General features: G+C 42.3%; 1 protein-coding gene across 5 annotated transcripts in view; it reads left to right on the top strand.

Moving 5' to 3' along the window:
* Window positions 1-1642: 1642 nt before the first annotated feature.
* Window positions 1643-20561, top strand: part of CDKAL1 (CDK5 regulatory subunit associated protein 1 like 1) — a 714482-nt gene continuing 695563 nt past the window's right edge. Inside the window, exons 1-2 of one of the 5 annotated variants that reach the window (XM_030314748.2) lie at window positions 1643-1740; window positions 2546-2589. The gene's annotated coding sequence lies outside the window, so the exon portion shown is untranslated. Of the gene's footprint in view, window positions 1764-2545; window positions 2590-18526; window positions 18611-20561 lie in introns of those variants that run through there. The other 4 variants (XM_030314751.1, XM_030314752.1, XM_030314750.1 and 1 more) reach the window with 4 other exon arrangements.

Here is a 20561-nt window from a genome sequence, read left to right as displayed (position 1 = left end):
TGGCACATGCGTCATTTTGTGTAACTGTGAGCATTTCTGTCAGATAAATTCCTAGAGGTTTGGTCACCGGCTCTTCAAGTGATTGATGTTAAAAGCACCCCCCATTCCCATTTCCCCATTCCTCGCAGCCAACGAGTCCGTTCAGGTTTTCAATATTTATTCATGTCTGAAGTGTTGTCCTCAAACCCATCCTCCAGAAAGAATAATCTGCTCAGACACTTTGGTGCTACCTAATACATCCAGGATAAGGTCTAATATCTTTATTTTGGCAAACAAGGCTCAACTTCTGGTCCCTGCATTTTCTCTATCAACCCTTCTGTACCTTCATCACTCACTTTAACTCTTTTTGCTTATATAAGAGTTTACAGTTTCAGGCCTCCATGCATGTGCTCTTACTATCTCCTTGGCCTGGCCTACCCTCCTCCACTTCTGTCACTTCTGTTGTGGGGAGTCTAGACCCCCTCATGCAAAAAGAAGAACCTCCCCCTTGGGCTCCACTGGTCCGCGTGCATTCATCTTCCTCAGCCATTGCTCTTCTCCACCGAAACTGTATTCAGCAGCCTGAAATAGTGGTAGCGGCTTGTCTCTTTTTTCCTTTCTAGTTCTGCAACCAGCACAGTGCTTGAGATCATGTGGTGTGCACTCAATAAAGTCTCTTTACCTGAACTCAACTAGATCTTGGGGGGAAAGGGGTGGAGTCATTCATCCATCCATTCATTCATTCAAGGTATACTGATGGAGACGCCATTAAGTGCAAGATTATGTGCTAGGCAGTGGGATTACAGTAAAAGAGATGCGACAACATAAACATGCAATTCTAATTCAGCCGGGTAAGGACTGCAGAGGACTCTAGGTCACAGTTTGGATTTTTTTCATGGAAATGGTGAGCAGAGGGTGGTATTGTAATTAGAAGGAATCACACTAGAAACAAAGCTCATGATTTCTGACTTCTTGCTCATGGCGAATTGTCTTCATTTTTGAAAGAGGAGATGCTCTTCTGGTAAACAAGGTCAAGCACAGTGTCCTGGGTAAAACATAATAACGTGAGTTAACACTTACAAGGGAACTAGGTCAGAATCAGTATACTCCACGAAAGTTCTCTTTCTCTGCTAAACTGCCTTAATATTTGGCGCTACACTGTCTTCTAATGGATAAAAAAAACCCCTTCTTTCTTGGTGTTAAATGATCTATATTGTTTAATCAAACTGTTCTTTGCCCTATTCTACTCTCCTCTCCAGTATGACCTCATTTCACAAAAGGTTGAGGAAGCAAGTAAAATGAAATGAAAATAGCAGGTTCTTTCAGAATTGAATTCAGCACAGAGGATTGCCACTACTAGCAGAGTAACTTTAGGCAAGTACTTACACTCCCTGTTTCCCCTTTTGTAAAGTAATAATAATAATAATAATTAATAATAATAATAATAAATGTTAAGAGCTTAATATGGTGCCTGACACATAGTAAGAGCTCAGCAGAAGATAGCTGTTAAGCGATTCTAAGAACCTGAGATTCTGGCGTCTAATTTCGCTTTTGCAACCAAAAAAATTCTAACTGTAATCTTTACCCAAGCAAGTTAGACCTGAACTCGCGCTTTCAGCGATGAGGCAGTTTGCCCTCTCCCGGCCACCGTCTTGGAGCATGCGCAAATAAACGTGGCGGGACGTAAGTGTCATGGCGAGCTCCATCTAAAGCGTTTCCCGTATCCGCAGAACGGCGTGTGGATCCTCTCACTTTGGACTGGTGTGTTATTCCCTGACCTCTGGGTAAGGGTGGCGGGGGATCAGTGTGGGGCGGAGTGTGGCTAGAGCTCCTTTAATGGCGGAGCCTGGTTTCCCCCGTTTCGGCCTTTCTCGGGCCGTTTGCTGGCTTGTTTCGTAGTTGAAACGAGACTTGCCCGCTGGGGTCAGGGAATTGGGAGGCGGGGAGCGCTGCCAGAAGTGAGGACAGAGTGGTTGGCGTTGCGTGCTGCAGGGCTGCGAGGAATATTTAAAGGAACTCGTCCCTTATTGTCAAATCTAATTTCATTCGTTTTCCCACTTGCGCTGAATTTGTGTGATGGATGGGGACGAGGCGTTCGCAGTTCGGTAGCTTTCACAGAGCTGTACCTCAAGAATTGAAACAGAAGTTGGCCGGAAGAGCCAGTGGCTTGATTTTTCACTCTTGTTCCCTTTTATACTCATAAAACCTCTCTCTGAATCTCGGGACGCCACGTGTTTTTCTGGTGGAAGGTGATCTGGATACGTCCCTCACTGCCTAATCCCTATTTTGTAGCTGGTATTAATTGAATCACGCAGACGTGTTGTAGTGCTGGGCAGTGTTTATTACCGTGGCCAGACGCTGGGTCACCATCGTGGCAAATTCGGTGGATGTAAACACACTGACCCAGTCAGTAAGGAGTTGGAAGTAGTGTGGAACATCATTAACTTGGCTGTAGAAAGCTCTCTTTTATGAAGTCTAATCCCTTTTAAGTAGTTTTAAAGAGCCCTTATGTGGTTTTGTGAACTTGTTGGGAGCTCGCTTTTTCTAATGAGTTTTTATTTTCCAGACTTCTCTTTCCAGAGGATTTGAGACTGATTGCAGATAATCAAGGTACTTATTTATTTCAAACCTCTTATGCTTGAATAAAGTGTTCCACATTGGGATGTTCACCAAGGCAGTCTAGCGTCTCAGTAATGCTGTCACCATCATTATCTGGAAATGCCATCGTCTCCATATCATGCCAGATCAGTAAATCTAAGAGACATTTTCATTAATTTCAGCCTTTTTTGTACATTCAGCAGCACTGACCTTTTTGGCCTCTTTGACATGCTGTCTTCCTTTGCCTTCTATCCCCTACTGATTTTCTCCTTTTCTGGTTGCTGCTTCTTAGTCTCTATGATAGGCTGGTTGTCTTCTTTTTGGCAGTTAAATTTGGAGTTCCTCAAGGCTTGGCCCTGTATTTTTTTCTCTTTCTGGATGATCTAATATATATTCATCTTTGTCAGTGCTGTTGTTGTTATTCTTTATTTTAGCCATCCTGGTGTGTATGAAGTGGTATCTCATTGTGGTTTTGATTTGCATTTCCCTTATAGGTAATGATATTGACATCTTCTCGTGGGCTTATTGGCCATTTGTATACCTTTGGAGACCTGTGTACTCATCTCTTGTCATATTTTACATTGGGTTGTTTGTCTTTTTATTGTTGACTTGTGTACTCACTGTATTCTGGTACTAGATGTTTATCAGACGTGTAATTTCTAAATACTTTCTCCTGTTGTATGAGTTTTCTTTTCACTTTCTTGCTGGTGTTCTTTCAAGCATATACATTTTTAATTTTGCTGAAGTCCAGTTTTTTTTGTTGCTTGTGCTCTTGGTGTCATAACTAAGGAAGGAATAATGCTTAATCTAACATCACGCAGATTTACATCTATATTTTCTTCTAAGAGTTTTATTGTGTTCGCCTTTAAATTTAGGTCTGTGGTCCGTTTTCAGTTAAGTTTTGTATGTAATGTGAGGAAGGGCTTCAGCTTCTTTCATTGCATGTGGATTGTTCTTTCCCCCTATTGAATTTTTTTTTTGGCACCCTGGTTGAAATCAGCTGATGAGGTAGTATATTTTTGATGAACATTCTCGATGATTTTTTTTTTCAACGTTTATTTATTTTTGGGACAGAGAGAGACAGAGCATGAACGGGGGAGGGCAGAGAGAGAGGGAGACACAGAATCGGAAACAGGCTCCAGGCTCCGAGCTGTCAGCCCAGAGCCTGACGCGGGGCTCGAACTCACGGACCGCGAGATCGTGACCTGGCTGAAGTCGGACGCTTAACCGACTGCGCCACCCAGGCGCCCCTCGATGATTTTTATGAAAGAGTAACTCTAGGATAAAGATTTTCAAACTTTAGTGCACATCAAGATCACCTGGAGGCTTGTTATAGATTGCTGGGCTTTACTCAGAGTATCTGATTCAGTAGGTCTGGCGTGGGGCCCGGGAATTTTCATCTCTCCCGAGTTTCCCAGTGGTGCTAATCATGCTGATCTGGGAACCACGAACTATGAAAACTACTGGTGTAGGACTTTGGTTCACAATGTGGTTACACATGTAAGAATTACTAGAAGGTTTAAAAAATAGTATCAATCTCCAGGCTCTGTTCCCCCATTTTTTTTTTTTTTTTTAAAGTAATCTCTACTCCTAGCTTGGGGCTTGAATTCAAGACTGAGAGGCCAAGAGCTGCATGCTTTACCTACTCAGCTTGCTAGGTGCCCCTGTTCCCCTTGATTGATTGAGTTGCCCTGGGGCTCAGTTGCTGATAGTTTTCAAAAGCTCCTCAGGTGAATGCAATGAGCACTCAAGCTTCAGAATCTGTGTCTTCCCCTCTCTCTGCTCTTCCCTGTTTGACCTCTCTCTCTTTCTGTCTCTCAATAAATAAATGCTAAAAAAAAAAAAAAAAAAAAGGTTGAGAATCTCTGTCTGGGAGAATGATGGTTCTCAATCAGGGATATGTAGTGGAATCATCTGGGCAAGCTTTAAGTTTATGTCCTTATATTCCACTCCTTGGAGATTATAATTCAGAATGGGACCTGGGTATTTGGTACTATAAAAACTCTCCTAATAAATCTCAAATGCAAATAACACTACTATAGGATATTGCTTTATATATTTTTCCTGACATTTTCAGTATCTCCCTTTTCACTGACGATTTATATTCCCTTCATCAAACTTGAATTCCTCAGCCTTTTGAGAAAAAAACTGTATGATCTGTTGTTTCCTTTCAATGTTGTCTTGTTTCTTTTTAGTCTCAGACTTTCATTTCCTTCTTACTCATTTACAAATTTCTGAGGGCTAACGGTTCTACCAGTTTGTTGGAAGGAAAAGCTTTACAAATAGTTATGAGATGGTTCAAGTCCTTATGCAGTCAGATTTACGATCCTCTGCTTTATATTTGTTCTCCTTTGTTTCTCTAAATTGAATTTCTAGAAATGGAATTGGTGGATCACAGGATATACTGTATATGTCTTGGGGAGCCTGGGTGGCTCACTCTTGATTTTGGCTCCGGTCATGATCTCATGGTTTGGGAGCTGGAGCCCCATGTTGGGCTCTGCGCTGACAGCATGGAGCCTGCTTGGGATTCTCTTCTTTTTCTCTCCACTCCCTTATTCATGCGCAAGTGCGTGTGTGCTCTCTCTCAAAATAAACATTTTAGAAAAGGGTATATATGGTTTAAAGTTTGATATGTATTGCTAGGAAGACTTCGGAAAGAATAAACCAGCTTTACCGTGCTTTCGGCCAACAATAGGGTTTTGTCCGTCTTTTTTTTTTTATCGGTGGGGTAGACAAAAAAATAATTTATTGTTTAAACACTCACTATTAGTGTGCTTGAGCATTATTTCCAGTGCTTATTGGCTATTTGCATTTCTTGAAGGCCTGTTTTTCCTTTGCCCCCGCCCCTTTTTTTTCCCGGAATATGTTTATTTCTTCGCATCACATTAGACTCTTGCATTGTTTGGGCTTTGCCAATGAGGCAGAACTATAGTTGGGGGGGCTTGGCATTGAGGCCTGGGTTCTAAATGTAACTCGGTTGGTGTGCACATCTTTTTGCTTCTTTGGATTTCAGTTCTATAAGATGAGAGGCTTAGCAATGTTTCCTACTCCCTGTACTGCATGATGTTGTATGTCTCCTCTCCTCTTTCTTTCTCCATTCCTTTCCCTTCCTTGAATCAATACACAGGGCTATATGGGGTGTAAAAAGTGTAATTAAAAAAGTATGGCTTTTAATGTGTCCTTTAATTCACAGTCCTTCACTAGTTCTTTAGTAACATTTGAAGGCAGTACCTGTCTTAGCCTTTCTCATTTAGCCTCTTTATTTCATAGACTAACAGTGGTAGAAGAAACTCTGAGGGTTATTAGGTGTTTGCTTTAGATTCCAATCCAGTATAAGAAAGATGAGCTAAATTTACCTTATGCATCTTATTTATTCATTCATTTGGTCAACAGATACTGTTTGCCTGCTCTGTGCTGGGCATTGTTGTAGGTGTCACAGAGACAGTGGTGAAAACGAGGTAATGCCTTTTTTCCTGATGGAGGTGACACTGTGGTGAGAGAGATGGAGTTCTGTTCTGCAGTTACAGTGTCAGGTTGGAGGTCAGTGTGAGTGTGTGTGGATGCTTGGTCTCTGTGTGGTTGTCTTCGATGTGGTGGTTAGGAAGGGCCTCTCCCAGGAGGTGTCATTTGAATAGAGAAGTGGACAGCAAGCCATACAGCTATTTGGGGGATGATATTCCAGGCAGAAAAAAAAGCAAGTGTGGAGCCCTTGGAGTCAGAAACTAGTTTGGCATACTCAGAGAATATGGAAAAGGTTTAGTATAGTCAGGACAGAGCGGGTAGCCACGGGCCGTCTCTTGTTAGACTGGGTCATCTACAGTAAAAAAAAAAAAAAAAAAAAAAAATTATTGAGAACCTGCAATGTGCTAGATGTAGTTTGAGGCACCAGAGGGGATAACACAGTGGACAGAGCACACAGAAACTTTTACCTTTGTGGAGTACATCTTCTAGTAGAAAGACGTAGATGTTAACCAAGTAATGAAAACATCGAAGCAGGTATGAGATGCTGTGGTCGAGGAACAGGGCAGGGAAGGGGAGTAGCAAGTGTGTGTATATGTGGTGAGGTGGGAGTTGCCCGGGAAGATTTCACTGGTGGTCTCTGAGCAAAGCCCTGAGGCATCCAGGCAACACTGAGACCCTGGGGTGAGTGTACCTGGTGGCTGTGAGCTAGCAAGGAGCCCATGTGTCATGCAAGGAGAAGAGGGGATGGTAGGAGATAGAGTCAGAGAGGTGACAGGAGGCCGATTATGTAGGTCCTTGCAGGTCTTTGCACTGATTTTGTTTTTTTTTTTTACTCTCAGAGGGAATACCATTGGCAGGTTTTGATCTGAAGCTTGAGATGAAGTTAGGTTTTAAAGGATCCCTGGCTCCTGGGCTGAAAATGTCCTTTGCGAATTAAGGATAGTAGCAGGGAGACTAACTATGGCAATAATCCACGCAAGAGCGGATGTTGGTTTGGACCAAGAATGTGGCAATGGGTACAGTTAGAAATAGATTCTGAAAATATATTTTATTAGTTAAAAATTTTTTTTTTGATGTTTATTAATTTTTGAGAGACAGAGACAGAACATGAGCGGGAAGGGTTAGAGAGAGGGAGACACAGAATCTGAAGCAGGCTCCAGGCTCTGAGCTGTCAGCACAGAGCCCGACGCGGGGCTCAAACTCACGAACTGCGAGTTCATGACCTGAGCCGAAGTCGGCAGCTCAACCGACTGAGCCACCCAGGCGCCCCAGAAAATATATTTTAAAATAGAGCCAGCAGGATTTTGTTGGTGCATTGGATGTAGGGTGAAGGAAGGAGTCAGGGATGACACCACGATTTTTGCCTGGAGCAGGTACAAGGTTGGGATTGCCTTTAAACGAGATGGGGAGAGTTTTGAGAGGGTCTGGTGTGATGGTGGTGGTGGTGATGACGGTGATGTGTGTGAGATGATGGTGGTGGTGGTGTGTGAGGTGGCGGGGTGTGATGTGGTGGTTGTGTGTGCGGTTGGGTGGGGAGAGTCAAGAGTTCTGGTTTTGATTTAGGTTTGAAACAACTGTTCGACATTCAGGCAGGGGTGTGGAATTGAGCAGGCAGCTGGACATTTGAGTCTGAAGTTCAGGGGAGGTCTGGGGGTGGTTATAGAAGCATCTGCAGTTGGTATTTCAAGGTCATGGAACTAGATGAAATCGGATGGGGTGGTCCCCAGATTCATGGGGGCATTTCGACGTTGGGAAGTGGGAGAGAGGAGGAGGAGCCAGCAAAGGAGACTTGGGGTGTGGCTGACGTGGTAGGAGAAGATCCCACAGTGGGGTCCCGGAAGTCAGTGAAGAAAGTACCGTAAGGAGAGAATGGTCAGTATGCCAAGTGCTGCAGAGAGGGTCCTATAAGATGATTGAATATCTATGATTGTATGTATCGTTGGAAGTCACTGACATCACGACAGGCAATTTTGGTGGAAAGGTGGGGGTGAAAGCCTGGTTCATGAGATAATGGAGCGGGGGGGGGGGGTGGGGGCAGAGATCAGAAACTATACGTGTCGACAGCTCTTGCAAGGTATTTTTATTTTATTTTATATTTTTTGAGTATAGTTGACCCACAATGTTACATTAGTTTTAGGTATACAACTTAGTGATTTGACAGGTTTATACATTATGCTATGTTCACCACAAGTGTAGCTACCGTCTTTCCCGTTACTTGGCTATTATGGTGTCATTGACTGTATTCCTTACGCTTTTGCTTTTCTCCCATGACTTATTCCATAACCGGAGGCCTGATCTCCCAATTTGCCCTTCTCCCATCTTGCCCAGTCCCCTACCACCTTCCCCGCTGGCAACCATCAGCTTGTTCTCTGTGTTTATAGTTCTGATTCTGCTTTTTGTTTGTTTGTTTATTTTTTAGATGGAATTTATGAGTAGAATCATATGGCGTTTGTCTTTCTCAGGCTGACTTATTTCACTTAGTGTGATACCTGCTAGGTCCATCCATGTTGTCTCAAACGGCACAGTGTCATCCTTTTTATAGCTGTGTAATATTCCATCGTGTGTGTATACTGCATTTTCCTTGTCCGTTAGCCTACTGATGCACACATAGATGGCTTCCATGTCTTGGCCGTTGTTCATAATGCTGCAGTGAACATAGGGCTGCACATATCTTTTCGAATTAGTGTTTTCGTTTTCCCTGGCTAAATACCTGATAGTGGAATTATTAGATCATCTATTTTTAATTTTTTCAGGAACCTCCATACTGTTTTCCATGGTGTCTGCACCAATTTACATTCCCACCAACAGCACATGAGGGTTCCTTTTTCTTCACATCCTTGCCCACACTTGTTAATGCTTGTCTTTTTGAGTTTAGCCATTCTAACAGGTGTGAGGTGATATCTCTTTGTGATTTTGGTTTGCATTTCCCTGATGATTAGTGATATTGAGCATTGTTTCATGTGTCTGTTGGCCGTCTTTATATCTTTGGAAAAATGCCTGTTCAGGTTTTCTGTCCATTTTTAATTGGATTATTTTTTTTTCTTTTTGGTGTTGAATTGTAGTTTTTTGTATATTTGTGTTAACCCCGTATCGGATATATCATTTGCAGACATCTTCCCCCTTCAGTAGGTTGTCTTTCTGTTTTGTTGACAGTTTCCTTTGTTGTGCAAAAACATTTCATTTGACATAGTTCCAGTGGTTTGGTTTTGCTTTTGTTTCCCTTGCCTTTGGAGATGTATCTAGAAGAATGTTGCTTTGGCTGATGTTAGAGAAATAGCTGCCTGTGTTGGCTTCTAGGATTTTTATGGTTACAGGTCTCACATTGAGTTCTTTAATCCATATTGAGTTTATTTTTATGTATGGTGTAAAAAAGTGGTCTAGTTTCTTTATTTTATGTGTAGCTGTCCAGTTTCCCAGCACCATTTGTTGAAAAGACTGTCTTTTCCCCATTGTATATTCCTGCCTCCTTTGTCATAGATTAGTTGACCATATAAATGTGGGTTTATTTCTGGCATCTCTGTCCTGTTGTGTTGATCTATGTGTCTGTTTTTGGGCCAGTACCATACTGTTTAATTATTACAGCTTTGTAGTACCTCTTAAAATCTGGAATTGTGATAACTCCAGTTTTGTTCTTCTTTCTCAGGATTGCTTTGGCTATTTGGAGTCTTCTTTGGTTCCATACAGATTTCATTGTTATTTGTTATGGTTTTGCAGAAAATGCTTTTGGCATTTTAATAGAGATTGCATTGAATCTTTATTAAATTTCTTTGGGTAATATGGATATTTTGACAATATTAATTCTTCCAGTCCATGAGTATGGAATATCTCTCCATTTGTTTATGTCATTTTCAGTTTCTCTCATTAGTGTCTCACAGTTTTCAGTGTGAGAACCCTTTGTATACAGGTCTTTCTCTTTTTTCTCTTCTATGATTTTAGTGTAAAGAAATGCTACTGATTTCTGGTATTCACTTTGTGTCTTGCCACTATACTGAATTCGTTTAGTACTTCTAGTAGTTTTTTGGTGGAGTCTTTAGGATTTTCTGTGTATAGTATCATGTCATCTGTGAGTAGTGACAAGCTTAACTTCTTCTTTACCAATATAGATGCCCCTTGTGTCATTTTCTAGTGTGATTCCTGTGGCTGGGACTTCTAGGACTATGTTGAGAGAAGTGGTGAGAGTGGATGTCCTTGTCTAGTTTCTGACCTTAGAGGGAAAGCTCACAGTTTTTCACCATTGAGGATGGTGTTAGCTGTGGGTTTTTCATATATGGTCTTTCTTATGTTTAGGTATGTTCCCTCCAATTCCATTTTGTTGAGAGTTTTTTATCATGAATGTATGTTGAATCTTATCAGATACTTTTTCTGTATCTATTGTGGTGATCATATGATTTTTATTCTTTGTTTTGTTGATATGGTTCATGATGTGAATTGGTTTGTGAATATTGAATCATCCTGGCGTCCTAGGAATAAGTCCCATCTGATCAAGGTGAATGATCTTTTTAATGTATTGTTGTATGAGGCTTGCTAATATTTTGTTGAGGATTTTTGCATCTCTGTTCATCAGGAATATTGGCCTGTAGTTTTCTCTTTCTGTGGTGTGTTTGGTTTTGGTATCAGGGTAATGCTGGCCTCATAGAATGTATTTGGAAGCTTTCCTTCCTCTTCTATATTTTGGAATAATTGGAGGAGCATCGGTATTAATTGTTCTTTAAATGTCTGATAGAATTCACTGGTCTTGTATTTTTATTTTTTGGTAGTTTTTTGGTTACCAATTTAATTTCATTACTTGTAATCGGTCTATTCCTTTCTTTTTTAAATTATCTTTTTTTTTTATTTGAGAGAGAGAGAGAGAGAGAGAGAGAGAGAGAGAGAGGATGTTAGTGAGGGAGAGGTAGAAGGAGAGAGAGACAGAGAATCTTAGGCAGGCTTCATGCTCTGCGTGGAGCCCAACACAGGGCTTGATCCCATGACTCTGGGATCATGACCTGAACCAAAATCAAGAGTTGGATACTCAACTGACTGAGCCACCCAGGCTCCCTAGTTTATTCAGATTTTCTATTTTTTCTTGGTACAGTTTTGGAAGATGTATGTTTCTAGGAGTTTATTTCTTCTAGGTTGTTCAATTTGGTGCCATATAATTTTCATAGTATTCTCTTATAACCCTTTGTATTGTGATATGAGTTGTCACTTCTCTCTTGTTTCTCATTTATTTGAGTCCTTTCACCTTTTTTTCTTGATAAGTCTGGTTAAAAGTTTTTCAATTTTATCTTTTCAAGAACCAGCTCTTGGTTTCATTGATTTTTTTTCCTATTGTTATTTTAGTCTCCACATCATTTATTTCTGCTCTGATCTTTATTATATCCTTTCTTCTACTCATTTTGGGCTTTGTTCTTTTTTTAGTTCCTTTAGGCATAAAGTTAGATTGAGTTTTTTGTTTCTTGAGGTAGGCCTATATGGCTATATATTTCTCTTTAAGGACTACTTCCTGTGTGTCCCATAGATTTTGGACTGTTGTGTTTTCGTTTTCATTTGTCTCCATGTATGTTTAAAATTTTTTCTTTGATTTCTTGACCCATTGGTTGTTTAGTGGCATGTTGTTTAGTCTTCATGTGTTTGTGTTTTTTCCAGTTTTTTTCTTGTAATTTGTTTCTAGTTTTATACCATTATAGTTGGAAAAGATGCATGGTATGATTTCAGTCTTTTTAAATTTACTGAGGCTTGTGTTTATGACCTACTATCCTGGAGAATATTCCATGTACACTTGAAAAGAATGTGTATTCTGTTATTTTGGATGGAATATTCTGTGTATGTTATATCCATCTGCTCCAGTGTATCATTCAAATACATTCTTTCCTTACTGATTTTCTGTCTGGATGATCAATCCATTGATGTAAGTGAGGTGTTAAAGTCCTCTATTGTTGTATTACTGTTAATTTCTCTCCTTATGTCTGTTACTATTTGTTTTACCTATTTATGTGCTCCAGTGTTGGGTGCATAGATACTTACAATTGTTATATTCTCTTGCTGGATTGATCCTTTTATCATTATGTATGTAATGCCAGTGCCCTTTTTTGTCTCTTTAACAGTGTTTGCTTTAAAGAAGCCTATTTTGTCTGGTAGGAGTATTAGTACCCTGGCTTTTTTTTTTTTTTTTTTTTTCTTCTTCTTTTGCTTCCATGTGCATGGTGAATGTTTTAGCACTCCTTTGCTTGTAGTCTGTGTGTGTCTTTAGATCTAAGGTGAGTCTCTTGTAGGTGATGTACAGTGGGTCTTGTTTTTTTTGTTTTTTTATTTTTTTATTTTTTAATTTTAATTTTTTAACGTTTATTTATTTTTGAGACAGAGAGAGACAAAGCATGAATGGGGGAGGGTCAGAGAGAGGGAGACACAGAATCTGAAACAGGCTCCAGGCTCTGAGCTGTCAGGACAGAGCCCGACGCGGGGCCCGAACTCACGGACCGGACCGCGAGATCATGATCTGAGTCGAAGTCGGCCGCTTAAGTGACTGAGCCACCCAGGTGCCCCTGTTTTTCTTTTTTTTAAACATTCTCTGTGTCTTGATTGGAGCATTTAGGCCATTTACATTTAAAGTAATTATTGATAGGTGTGTATTGCTATTTAAAAATTCCGTTTTCTGGCTGTTTTGTAGTTCTTTATTCCTTTCTTTTGCTCTGTTTCCTCGAGATTTTGTTTGGCCTTCTCTCTCTTTATTTCTTGTGTACCTATCATAGGTTGAGTTTGTGGTTACCATGAAGTTCATTCATATATAGCATGCTAAGTAAAGAGCAGTTCATATTAATTTGATGGTCATTAGGGGCGCCTGGGTGGCGCAGTCGGTTAAGCGTCCGACTTCAGCTCAGGTCACGATCTCGCAGTCCGTGAGTTCGAGCCCCGTGTCGGGCTCTGGGCTGATGGCTCAGAGCCTGGAGCCTGCTTCCGATTCTGTGTCTCCTCCTCTCTCTGCCCCTCCCCCTTTCATGCTCTGTCTCTCTCTGTCTCAAAAATAATTTGATGGTCATTTAAGTTCAAACACATTCTAGAAAAAAACAGAAACGGAAAATCATTTTCCTTTTTCTTTTTCACCTTCTCTTTTTACTCCCTTCTGCACATTTTCTGTATATGTTGTCATATTTTGCATCTTTTTCTTATGTCTAATTGGCCATTTCTTTTCCACTTAAACAAGTCCCTTTTACGTTCTTTGTGAGGCACGGTTTAGTGGTGATAAACTCCTTTAACTTTTGTTTGTCAGGAAAACTGTTTCTTTCCTTTAAATCTGAATGATAATCTTGTTAGGTAGAGTATTCTTGGTTGTGGGTTTTTTCCTTTCAGTGCTTTGAATATATCACGCCTTGCTCTTCTGGCCTGCAGAATTTCTGCTGAACAATCAGCTGATAGCCTTATGGGGTTTCCCTTTTAGGGAACTTTTTGTTTCTCTCTTGCTGCTTTTAGGATTCTCTCTTTTTTTTTTTTTTTCCAATGTTTATTTATTTTTTGGGACAGAGAGAGACAGAGCATGAACGGGGGAGGGGCAGAGAGAGAGAGACACACACAGAATCGGAAACAGGCTCCAGGCTCTGAGCCATCAGCCCAGAGCCTGACGCGGGGCTCGAACTCACGGACCGCAAGATCGTGACCTGGCTGAAGTCGGACGCTTAACCGACTGCGCCACCCAGGCGCCCCAGGATTCTCTCTTTTTTAACCTTTGACATTTTAATTATTATGTGCTATGTTGTGGACCTCCTCGGGTTCTTCTTGTTTGGAACTCTGCTTTTTGGACCCGGATGTCTATTTCCCTCTTTAGATTAGGGAAGTTTTCAGTTTTTACTTCTTCGAATAAGTTTTCAGAACCTTTCTCTTTCTTCTGAGACCCCTGTAATGTGAATGTCTGTTTGCTTGATGTTATCCAAAGATCTCTTAAACTTTTCATTTTATAAAAATTGTATTCTCATTGCTGTTCAGCTTGTGTGCCCTCCATTACCCTTTGAGATTGCTGATATGTTCTTCTGCATCCTCTAAAATACTGTTGATTCCTTCTAGTGTGGTTTTTATTAGGGTTGTTGTATTCTTTATGTCGGATTGGTTCTTTTTAATATTTTCTATCTCTTTCTTGAAGGTCTGACTGAGCTCTTCCAGTCTTTTCTCCAGCCCACTGAGGACCTTTACAATCATTGCTTTAAATTCATTATCAGGCATACTGCTTAAATCTGTTGCATTTAATTCTTTTACTGAGGCTTTTTCTTTTCTTTTATTCTTTTAGAACATATTCTTCTGTTTCTCCATTTTGCTTAACTTTTTGTGTTTGTTTCTATGGATTAGGCAAAATGGTTATTTCTCCAAAAGTTGAAAGACTGGTCTTGTGTATGGAGACCCTATGCAGACTGGGTATGCTTGCTGACTTGTGCTGGCTGGAGCTGTGTCCATATGTGCTTAGTTACTCTTTTAACTTTAGCCGTACTCTTTCACTCCTTTAAACTGGCTTTTTAGGGACACCTGGGTGGTGCAGTCGGTTGAGCATCTGACTCTTGTTCTTGGTGCAGGTCATGGTCTCACGGTTTGTGAGTTCGAGCCCTGCATTGGGCTCTGTGCTGACAGTGTGGAGCCTGCTTGGAATTCTCTCTCCCCCTCTTGCTGTCCTTCCCCGACTCGTATGCATGCTTGCTCTCTCTGTCTCTCTCTCTTTCTCCCCCAAATAAGTTAATAAACTTAAAAATTTTAAACCATGGCTTTTTTTTTTAAAATTTTTAAATGTTTGATTATTTTTGAGAGAGAGAGAGAGAGGACACAGGCAGAGGAAGGGCAGAGAGAGAGGGGGAGACCCAGAATCCGAAGCAGGCTCCAGGCTCTGAGCTGTCAGCACGGAGCCCGACCTGGGGCTCGAACCCACGAACTGCAGGATCGAGACCTGAGCCGAAGTCAGATGCTTAACCGACTGAGCCACCCAGGTGCCCCAAAACCATGGCTTTTAAAAGAAAGATTAAAGAAAAAAGAATTTAAAGAAGAAAAAATAATAAAAGGAGAAAAGAAAAAAGAGAACAAGGACAAAACCAAAAAGAAAAACATAATAAAACAAGACAAATTTTAAAAAGTTAAAAAAAACCCAGTAAAAATTAAAACACACATAAAACACAGAACTGTAGCTTGTTTTCTTTGCCCCAGTAACCTAGGACGGCTGCTGTGGACTTGTGGGTCCTGGGCTTGCTGAGGTCACAAAGTCCCTGTGATGACCGCTCCCACCAGTTACGCCATCCAGACCCTCCAGTTTCCGTGTTGGAATCTGCCTCTGAGGGCAGCCAGACCCTTCTACAGTCTGGTGTTTTGACGTGGAGAGGGAGAGAGCATTCCCACACTTGGTCCACCCTTTCAAACCGCGGCTTTTCTTCTAGGGCTGGTGTGGGCTCGCAGACCCTGGGCTGGCAGAAGGCACAGTCTGTTGGGAGAATTGGACCTGCCTGTCGTGGTGCCTGACCCTGTTCCAGTCTAGGCTTTTTAGGTGGGGTGGGAGCATTAATGTGTCGTTCTCCGTCCTCCAGTCCCTCTGTCCTGGCGCTTTCCTGCAGTTCTTCTGCTGCTTGGCGGAGGTCTGGTGTTGCCTCTCTTATATGCTAGTTGCTCTGTTAAACTGTGGGGTTTTTTTCCTGGGCCCAAGGACAGAAGGATCTCCTGGTTTCTCAGTACTGTCCTTCCCCACTGCAGTGCACGGTGTCGGGGTGGGCATTCCCTTTGTCACCGTATCTCCATCTCTAGCTGTTCTGTCTTTGGTTGTTGTGTAGCTGCTCAGTCAGCCCTCAGTTCTTCAGGAGGAATTGTTCTATTAATAGGCGTAATTTGGTGTGTTCTGTGGAGGAGGTGAGTTTCAGAGTCTTCCTACGTCATCCTCTTGAATTGGAACTTGCAGGACTTTTTCTTTCTTTTTTTTGTTGAGTTTTTAAAATTTTTTAACGTTTTATATTTGAGAGAGAGAGAGAGAGAGAGCGAGCGAGCACGAGCAGGGGAGGGGCAGAGAGACTGAGACGGAATCTGAAGCGGCCTCCAGGCTCCGAGCTGTCAGCACAGAGCCCAACGAGGGGCTCGAACTCCCGAGCAGTAAGGTCGTGACCTGAGCCTAAGTGGGACACTTAACTGACTGAGCCACCTAGGTGCCCCTCTTTTTTTGGTTAAGTTTTTGTTTTAATTCCAGGATAGTTAACATACAGTATAAGATTAGTTTCAGGTGTACAGTGAGTGATTCAACACTTCCACGACACCCTGTGCTCAGCACATGTGCTCTCCTTATTCCCCATCTCCTGTTTCACCCGTCCCCCACCCGCCTGCCCTCCGGGAACCATCAGTGTGTTCCCTAGCATTAAGAACCCATTTCTTGGTTTGCCTCTTCATCTCTTTTCTTTCCTTTTGCTTTGTTTCTTAAATTCCACTGATGAGTGAAATCACACGGTATTTATCTTTTCTCGGGCTGACTTACTTCACTTAGTATAATACTTTCTGGCTCCGTCCACATCATTGCCAAGAGACAAGCAGTGTTACTTTAAGGGAGAGAAATGTGAGTGAGATAGTACATGGAGGAGGTGGGTTCAAGATAAGGTTTTTGTTTTTTCAGTGGGAGAAATAGCAGCATGTTTGTATCTAGGCAGTAATGATTGAGTAGAGAGACGGTGACGATGCCGGAAGAGCGGCCACTGCTGGGCTTCTGTGCTTGAGGAAGTCAGAGTGGAAGGGCTGTTCTTGGGAGGGTGGGCTGTTCATTCATAGTAACATTGCTGGGCAGAGTCCATGGACCATCTCCCTGTAAAAGAAGGAAGTTTTCCATGTGTGCAGAGTGGGGGAGAGGATCTGAGGGCCTCCTTCACTCAGGCCTTCTGTTTTTGGCACCATCTTTAGCCTCATGAAGAGGAGATCTATGAGAAACTAATTTTCAGAAAATTCCCAAGATAAATGAGTTTTAGTTTCTTCACTGCAGTTTTTCAGTCTTTGCCCTAATGCGTACTGGCAGTCTGTAAGGAAGCAGAATTTCCTGAATTTTTTTGACCACAGAACGATTTTTTCACTGATAGATGGTCTTTCAAATAAATAGAACCCATTTCAGAAAGACTAACCTGGTTCATTTTTCCTTATCTAGTTTGCTGAGTTGGGCAGGGCTCTTGTTTGCAAGAGCGGAAAACCCAGTTTAAACTCATTTAAGCCACAAAGGAAAACTGACCGGCTCACATGACGGGCCGAGCAGGGGTTTGAACCAGGCGCGCAGATAATGTCAGTGTGGCTCTTTGTGTCTCCAGCTCATGTTAGGCTTCATTCCCTAGGTCATTTCTGCCCTGTGGCAGGCAGCATGGCCCCTGGCATCCGCAGGCTGACGTCCTCCCCCCTTGGCCACTTCAGTGGGAAGGGAAGCCACCTCTTCTGTTGGCTCTGGCACACAAGTCCTCCTGATGATCCTCATGGTCTGGGCTTGTCATGTCCAAACCTGAACCGGTTATGGTGGCCAGGAAGATGGGTTACCCTGCAGGCTTGGGTCACGGGCCCCATTCCTGTGTCTAGGGAAGGAGGAGGCCTGTGATTGACAGCCTCACCTTGACCATGTCCTATCCTTGTTAACTGTAGCTCAGCTGGTCTTTATCAGGTTAGATTATTTCTGATCTTTTGTTATGACTAACAATGTAAAATTGGCTGAGCTTTGAATGGGGGTTGGACTCACTGGGTATAATTCGTCCCAGTTGTAAAGACCTCACTGCAGTCAAGGGCACAAAAAGATCCTGCCTGGAAATCTGGTCTATTAATTGAAAGCTGTGCGTGGAGAGATGGGGATCTGGCAGGTGGGAGAGGGGAGATTCTTTGGAGGGGCCTGAGAGCAGCAGAGAGTATCGGGATCCTGACACTGGTTTGGGCGACCCGGGTGAGGCACCGTGGTCGTCGCTACGTGAAGTCCACAGCAGAGGGCTGCTCAGGCCACGGGCTGGGGCTCGTTGGCCTGGGATTGTTGTTGATCTTGGGGTGAGCGAGCTTCCGTGTGCTTCCTGGCTGTCTAAAGGGAGGGCGGTAACACCACCAGAAGCACGAGTTGTGAGTGGTCAGTGAGGTGACCCGTGAAGCACTTGTTTCATGCCTGGACGTGGTAGAAGTAGCAGCCGCACTGTCAGTAAATGTACTCGAGTGTACATTCCTTTTTCTTCCCAGGTGATTTTCTCCCCCCTTAATCATTGTATTTTAACATAGTTACAGATTTCCTTACAGCAGTAAAAGTTGTGTGGATATGCTGTATGGCTGGTCCAGGTTTCCCCAGTGGTAACGTCTTACAAAACTGTGAGTGTCACACCCGGGATACGGACGTTGATCTGGTCAGGACGGAGGACCTTTCCATCTCCCCAAGGACCTCTCCTGTTGACCGTGGCCAGTGGCCTTCCCTTCTCTCCTGCCCCATCCTCTCCTCAATCCCTGGTGACCTCTGTTGTGTTCCCCATTTCTGTAATTTTGTTATTTCAGGCTCAAGGATGTTATAAACATGTAACCATAGAGCCCGTAAGCTTTCGGGAGCAGCTGTATTCATGGTGGCATGATTCCCTGGAGATTCGTCCTGCCTGTTGTATGTATCAGTGGCACTTTTCCTTTTTTTTTTTTTTTTTTTAATCGCTGAGTAGTATTCCCTGGTGCAGCCGTACTGCGGTTTAGGGCATGTGGGTGTCTGCACGTTTGGACAAAGCAGTTGCTGTAAGCATTTGGGTTTAGATTTTTGTGGAAATGTAAGTCTTTATTTCTCTCGGATAAACCCTCAGAAGTAACATGGGAGTTCCATGGTTGGTTTTTTAAGAAGATGCTGAGCTGTTTTCCAGAGTGGCCGTGCCGTTTTATATTCCCCCTAGGATTGTAGGAGTGGTCCAGTTTCTCTGCATCCTTGTCAGGGTTTAGTGCTGTCACTGTTTTTTTTTTATTTTAACCATTCTGATAGGTGTGTAGTGATACCTTATTGTGGTTGGAGTTTGTTTCTCTGGCGGCTTAGTAATGCTGTGTGCTACTTGCCTCCTTTCTATCCTCTCTGGTGAAATGTCTTTGTCTTTCATCCATTTTCCAATTGGATTTTTTAAAACTGTGTTTTGAATTCTAGATACCAGTCCTTTGTCAGATAAGTGGTGGTTTGCAAAAATTTTCTCCCACTCTGTAGCTTGACTTTTTCTTTAACATTTTTTTTGATGTTTGTTTATTTTCACAGAGAGAGAGGGAGAGGGAAGGAGTGAGAGAGAGAGAGAAAGAGAGAGAGAGAGAGAGAGAGAGAGAGAGAGAGAGAGAATGGGTGGGGGAGGGGTTTATAAGCCTGATGTGGGACTCGAACTCATGAACCATAAGATCAGGACCTGAGCCAAAGTCAGACACTTAACTGGCTGAGCCACCCAGGCGCCCCTGTAGCTTGACTTTTTGTCCTCTCTTAAACGGGTCTTTTGCAGAGCAAAGGTTTGAAGTTTTGATGGTGTCTGGATTGATTAATTTTTCTTTTTATGGATCATGCTTTTGGTATCCGGCCCAAGAATTCCTCACCTAGCTCTAGGTCTAGAAGATTTTCTCTTACAGTTTTTCCTAAAAGTTTATAGTTTTACGTTTTACATTTAAGTTCATGATACATTTTGCGTTAATTTTTGTATAAGGTGTGAAACTTAGATTGGGGTTCAGTTTTTGTCTGTAAATGTCCCATTGCTCCAGCACTAATGGAAAGGTTATCTTTCTTTTACTGAATTGCTTTTGTACTTTTGTGAAAAGTCGCTTGAGCATATTTGTGTGGGTCTCTTTCCGGTTCTCTGTTCTGTTCTGTTGATTCATACTTCTGCTCACCCACCAACACCGCACAGTCTTGATTATTCTAGCTGTATAATAAGTCTTCAAATCGGGTGGCTCAATTCCTCCCACTCTTCTTTTTTCACAATTGTTTCAGATGTTACTTTTTTTTTTTTAAACGATTCCACATAAATTTTACAACAATCTTATCTATGTCTACAAAACATCTTGCTTGGATTGTGATAGGAATATAACTATAAACTTGTACATCAGTTTGGTCTTGACTGACTGTGGTGGGGTGGGGGTTCCTTACTGTTTGGTCGGCTGGTTGGCAAGTCCAGGGTTCCTACATGGCCTCCTCTGGTTCTGCCCCGGTGGGGTGGGGTGGGGTGCCTCGTTACAGCCTCATGAAAGTAGAAGTTAGGAGGTGGGACTGTAGTTTTGTGTTTTGTGGGGCTTTGTTTTGTTTTATGGGGTAGAATGTTGTCTAAAAGTTTTGTCTTGCTAGACTGTCCCTTTTCTGGTTCTTTGAAAAGAGAACAGGTTTTTTTTGGGGGCGCTTTTGTTGTCTGTATCTGTTAGCAATTCTGGGTTGCTGGCTTCTTCAGCTCCAAGTCTGGGATAGAGGAGGCGAAAGAAACCCCAAGTAACTCACCATTGTGTTGTTCCTTGGGTTCCAGGGTCCCCGGTCAGTCAGCCTTCTCTCTACCTCTCAGAGTCTTCTGATGCTTATTTTATGTATAATGCCCATAGTTTTCATTGTACTTAGT

This window comes from Lynx canadensis, chromosome B2 (genome assembly GCF_007474595.2).
Source record: "Lynx canadensis isolate LIC74 chromosome B2, mLynCan4.pri.v2, whole genome shotgun sequence".
Taxonomy (NCBI): domain Eukaryota; kingdom Metazoa; phylum Chordata; class Mammalia; order Carnivora; family Felidae; genus Lynx; species Lynx canadensis.
Note: the sequence above shows the minus strand (reverse complement) of the source record. Positions and strands in the feature narration are given on the sequence as shown.